Genomic DNA, 6525 nt, shown 5'->3' on the forward strand with positions numbered 1-6525 from the left:
TCAGCTTTACATCTTCTATCATTTTCTGAGTCATTTCTGGCCCAAGAGCTATATTCAACTCATCTCTCTCGCCCATCTCATCCCAATGCAGTAGAGATCTACATCGTCTACCATAGAAAGCCTCATAAGGAGCCATCTTAATTGTAGACTTGTAGCTATTATTGTAAGCAAACTCCACCAAGGGTAACATCTCATGCCAGGATACTTTATAATCCATATGGCACGCTCTCAACATGTCCTCCAACACTTGATTTGTTCTCTCTGTCTGGCCATCTATCAGAGGATGATAGGTGGTACTAATAGCTAACCTGGTACCCAAGTTCCTCTGTAAACTCATCCAAAAAGCTGAGACAAATCTGGAATCTCTGTCTAATACTATTGTCTTGGGTACACCATGAAGTCTCATTATCTCTTTAATATATATTTTGGCCAATTGATCCGAAGTGGTACTCTCCTTTACTAGAAGAAAATGGGTTGATTTAGTTAATTTGTCTACAATCACCCATATAGCATTGTATCCTTTCTACACTCTAGGGAGACCTGTAATAAAATCCATCGAAATACTCTCCCATTTCAAGAATACTAAGTGGCTGAAGCAACCCTGATGGCCTTTTGTGTTCTGCTTTCACTTGCTAACAAACCAGACATTTAGCTACAAACTCTACAATATCTTTCTTCATACCTGGCCACCAATAGCCTTTCTTTAAATCCTGATACATCTTGGTTGCTCCAGGATGAGTAGTGTACGGTGTGTCATGAGCCTCTATAAGGATTCTCTTTCTTAATTCATCATCTTGAGGAATATACAATCGACTCCTAAAACGGAGGACATCATCCAACAACTGAAACTCTGATGTCTTGCCCTCATGCACCTGTTGAACTATTTTCTGACACCACTCATCGGTTACTTGCTTTTCTTTGATTTCTTCCAGTAAGGTAGATTGAACCTCTAACCTGGCAATCCTTTCTGGTATGACCTCAATCTACTCTTTACACAACTCTTCTATTAACTCTTTCTGTCTTGTGAGTCAAGACAAATAAGCTTTTCTGCTCAAAGCATCGGCTACTACATTAGCTTTTCCCGGCTGATACTTAATCTCACGCTCATAATCTTTAACCAGCTCTAACCATCTTCTCTGTCTCATATTCAACTCCTTCTGAGTAAAGAAATACTTTAAACTCTTATGGTCGGTGTAGATATTACTTTTGGCAGCATAAAGGTAAGGCATCCAAATCTTTAAGGCAAAGACTATTGCTGCCAATTCTAAATCATGTGTAGGGTATCTTGTCTCGTACTCTTTTAATTGACGAGAAGCATAAGCTATAACCCTACCTAACTGCATCGATACGGCACCAAGTCTCTGCAGTGAGGCATCTGTATAAATGTCATAATCTACACCCTCTTATGGTAACACTAACACAAGAGCGGTCGTTAATATTTTCTTCAACTCTTGAAAACTCTCTTCACAAGCAACTGACCATATAAAATGAACTCTCTGTTTGGTAAGAGCTGTCAATGGCTTAGCCAGTTGGGCAAACCCTGCCACGAACCGGCGGTAGTAACTTACTAGTCCCAAGAAACTCCTTACTTCTTTTACTGTCTTCGGCCTTTGCCATTCTAGGATTGCCTTTACTTTACTAGGATCACTGAAATTCCCTCGCTAGAATATTAATTTTGGTTTTTAACCATCCTCACAAGCGAGTGAGAATGAAAAACCCACTCCAGTTTTCATTCATTGATTTCAAGTATTTATGGCCGTTTATTTTGAGGACAATAATTATGTTAATCCACAGTGGAGTGCAAGTGGACCCTTTCAATTTAAAGGACCTGACTACTTGATTGATTACTAAAACAAAATCTTACTTGATTTTATGGGATGCTAAAACCATACTATAAATACAAAGATAATATCCAATTATTCTAGAGTGAAAGATGAACAATGTTTTTCGTAACTGAACCGATGAACATATACCTACGTCATCGAGGATTTTCTATGTAACATTTGGTTTATATTAGTCATTTTGGACTCAAACCGCATGAATCTGCACCGATCCATCTAAAATACATCAATCTACACAACCCTTCCAATAGTCGCATCATATAAAGTTATAGAATACTTGTGTTTGATAAAGGGCTACAATTCTAACATGCAACTATGATAATAATCTAACAAAAACTAGGTACCTCAAACTGAAGAAGCTTTAGTTTTGTTGATCTCTAGTGACCGAAAAGAATATATGTGACATTTGAGTGATGAGGTTTCTCCGTCACATTTCAAATAAGCAATTAAATCAACATAGTCAGCCAAGGCCAATGAATAAGCATAACCCATAAGCGTTGTAACTCTTACAAAATATAATCAGCCTGCAAAGTCTAGCAATTAACAAATGATGTGACCAATCTCTAAATGTAACGAATTAGTTAGATTGACAGTAAATACATTATAGGTGCCAGTTCCCCAAATTAACTAAAATCTGTGCAAAATCTGGAGGGGTTAGGCACGGGAAAAATGTGTTATGTCTCCTGTGTGAGCATGAATGAACTTACTAATATAAAATGATAATCCTAAAACATACCGCATACTAAAATAAGAAGTTAGTGCAAGAAATTTAGCCTAATCATCTGCCCAAGACCAAAGCATGGAGGCAAAGCCTTTCTATATCAGAGACCAGCTTCAAGATTTTTCCATGACATGGCCTGAAGCAGAGACATATCTATGCTCTTCGTCCCCCCATACGTGCATGTGCATGGATCTATGACCAAAATTGCAAACAGGATACTAAAATTACAAACAATACAAGAGTCAAAACTTTTATAATGGAATAACAGCATTATGATTTAAAAGAAAGTAACAATTATAACAGAAAGAACCAAGTTCATGGCACCATTTGTCTATCAAGTTCAACTCATCTTGAACTGCACAAAAGAATTTATCAATAGACTACAAAGAATACTAAACTGTCCTACTGGATTCCTCATCATTTTGTCCTGTATTTTTAAATATCAACCATATTTGTCTACTCTACCTAAAGCCCTGAAGATTATACTATTTATACTATTATAGTATACTTTCGAAGAGCTAGGCCTTCCTCATAAGCGAGAACACTTTTTTGTTTAATCGAAAAACTTCATTGTTATTTATTTTTTTTTAAGGGAAAAAAAAGTCTATGCTAGGCAAAGTATAGGCTGATGAACAAAGTGATACAGTGAGAACATAAATTCCATGTAATTGATACCACTCATCATAATTGGGAAAACAGGCTAAATAATTTGTATACTATACAGCACCTAAAGAATTCGTCCAGTTTCTGTTCTCCACTCCACCAACAAAGAAGCACCAAAAGCAAAGAATTTTAGTTATGTTGAACTTGATAAAGGTTCAACCAACATACATCAGAACCGGGGAAATGCTTGACATTCATTGACTCATATGTACACATATCTCTCAGAGTATTTAGTATTTTATCGGATGCCAAAGAAACAAAAAGATTATCACTAAAATGGATTTGAATCAAACATATAAAACTACTTTAAAAGCACTTGCATAATAGAAATTGGATAGGCATGAGATATGCTCTAGCATAGTGGCTTGAATCCACGAACAAAAAATCGCGAATGCACGAGAAGATGTCGAATCCACGGAGAAACAATTCACAAAGGAATCATCAAGAATTTTTTTTTTTTTTTTTTTTTAAAAAAATCATTCATCATTGTTTGTACAATAACAAGCCTATTTATGCCAAACTAATCCTAATGTTACTAGAACAAGAAATAAGAAAATCCATATATTATGTATCATTAGAACGAGTTATATAATAAGAAAGTAAGGCTTAACTGAATTGAAACTTCCTATATAAACAAAACTCCAAATGAAATGAAGAAACTACTTAAATTCCTAAAATGAAACCCTAAATAAATAAGAAAATCAAATAAAGAAAGGGAAACAATGGGGAATCATAATTTAACCATAATTTTCCTACATCACCAAAGGATCAATTGCACAAATTCACTTCCTCCTTTTCAAGAGTGAATGAGTGATGCTAAATTTGTGAGTCAGCTATAACATTTTTCCAACAATAATCCCCACAAGAACAAACTCTATCTTTAAAATGATGGAACCTCCTAGTGTCTCTAACAAATATGTCTCTCCTCTCAAAACTGGACATAAATTTTATAAAAACATGGCAATCAAAGTAGATTCTTGGGTTCTTAATCACATGAAGTGGAGCTCCTGGTGGAGTATTAAGAAGTCCAAGTGCCTATACAACATTCAGCTCCTTATCCTGCGCCTCCACGTCTTGCGACACAAAGTCATATGTGGAAAGTAACTTGACTTCTTCATCTCCGTGTTTAATTTATTCAACTTCTCCATGATTTGGACCATCTGGGGATATGATTCATCTCCGGCAAGAAGCATGTGCACTTTATTTTTGACCTTAAACCAACTACAGCAAGGGCTCTTCCTCAAACCCAAAGCTTTCATCATATCTCTCACCGCATCAACCTCAGTCCACATGCCATTGGAAGCATATATATAAGATAGAAGGATACAGTTCCTAGAATTTTTAGGTTCCAGTTCAAAGAGATGTTTAGCAGCAGCCTCACTTATACTCACATTACCGTGAACACTACAAGAACTAAGCACAGCTCCCCAAACACAAGCGTTTGGCTCGAAAGGCATTCGCTCAATCATATCATAGGCCCCTTCTAGCCTTCCAACAAGACCTAGAAGGGTTGCCATCAACCATAATGCTCCATCCTTGCTTCAATACCATGCTCTTTACACATGCTATCAAAAAATTTGCAGCCTTCATCAACTAGCCCAGCCTGGCCGCAGGCAGATAATACACAAGTGAAGCTAATAAAAGAAGGCTTTTGTCCACTTCTTTGCATCAAATGAAAAATCTCTATAGCTTCTTTAGCCTTTCCATGCATAGCATATCCACCCATTATAGCATTCCAACAAACCAAGTTTTTGGATGACATCATATCAAAACAAAGTTGAGACATTTTAATCCTTCCACACTTTGCATACATATCAATTAGTGCCATGGACACGGAAATTGCATCAGATATTCCTCTTCTGATAGAAAAACAATGAGCTGCCTTCCCGAGCATCAATGCTGCAATACTTCCACAGGCTGATAGCAAGCAAGGTATTGTAACATTGTTTGGCTGCATCCCCGCTGTCTACATCTCTCTAAAAAGTTCCAATGCCTCAATACCTTCCCCATTTTGTGAGAAACCAGCAATCATTGACATCCAAGACACAACATCTAATTCCACTCCATGGCTCTAGAATTGCCCAAAGACCTCCAATGCATTGTCAACAAGACCATCCCTACAGAGACCCGTGAGAAAAGCAGTGCAAACAACTACATCCAAATTTTCCATCTCATGAACCACTTTCGACATATTCCATGTACACGCACACTTTTCGTACATATCAATAAGTGAAGTACTGACGCACTTGTTCTCCGATATCCTGTCCTTAATCACAAAACCATAAATCTAAATCCCAAGTTTGGGATTCTCCAAGTTGCCCAGAGCAGAAAGAACACTAGAAACACTATGTTCTTCAGGCATAAATCCTTCAAAATGCATACTTTGAAACAAAAGAACCGCCTCTTCATAATGTCCACTATGATTAAACCTTGCAATCATACCATTCCAAGTAAACATATTGGGCTGCACTCTTAAACGAACCATCTCGTTAAAGAGTTTTTTCACCCCATCCACGCACCCTTGTCGCGCGTAACCCGCAAGCAGAGCACTAAAAGTTTTCACATCCGGTTGGGCTAATCTATCAAATACTTTGTGAGTGTCCCCAATCCTCTGACATTTAACGTACATATGAACCAAAGAAGTCTGAACAAACCAATCTAAATTAAACCCGTATACAGACACCATTGCATGAACTTATTTTCTAGTTTCCAATGACAACAATCCAGTGCAAGCTTATGAATATTAGGCAACAAGTAAGTATTAGGTGCCACACCGTGAGAGAGTATTTGAGCGAATACACTGAGTGATTAAGTAAAAAGATTTTGTTTCGACTAGGCGTAGATAAGAGTAGAGTAAGAAAAGGTTGTCGGCTCAAGAGAAGAAAAAAGGATTTGGTTTGCACCATCAAAGTCTTGGTGATTTGCATATTGAGACGGAAGCTTTGTAGCGAGATCCGTGTCATTAGAGACTCTAGTTTTGAGAATTTGAGCATGCGCTTGCTGTGTCTGTGATAGAGATGATTTGAGTGAGTTGAGGGTATGAAAGATTGAATGTTTAGTGTTTTCGAAGAGAGGAAGAGCTTGTTTCGTCAAGTTCATCATTCGTTACAGCCTTATTTTTCAAGTGGAAAGTAACATTATATCAGAGGGCTCTGATTGTTTCACCTTTCACGAAATGGTAAGTTAAAGTTTGCCTCAAAAGACTGAGAAGTATTTTCTAAATGGTATCGTACATTTAAGTTAATTAAATAAATAAAAGAGAATATTTATTTTTAACTATGGATAAATAAATAAAACTTC

At 37.0% G+C, this 6525-nt stretch overlaps 1 pseudogene; it reads right to left on the reverse strand.

The window, feature by feature from the left end:
- Positions 1-4041: 4041 nt before the first annotated feature.
- On the reverse strand, positions 4042-6324 carry LOC116144337 (annotated as a pseudogene).
- Between the last annotated feature and the right edge of the window lie 201 nt (positions 6325-6525).

The sequence above is a fragment of the Pistacia vera genome, unplaced genomic scaffold (genome assembly GCF_008641045.1).
Source record: "Pistacia vera cultivar Batoury unplaced genomic scaffold, PisVer_v2 Contig441, whole genome shotgun sequence".
Classification (NCBI taxonomy): domain Eukaryota; kingdom Viridiplantae; phylum Streptophyta; class Magnoliopsida; order Sapindales; family Anacardiaceae; genus Pistacia; species Pistacia vera.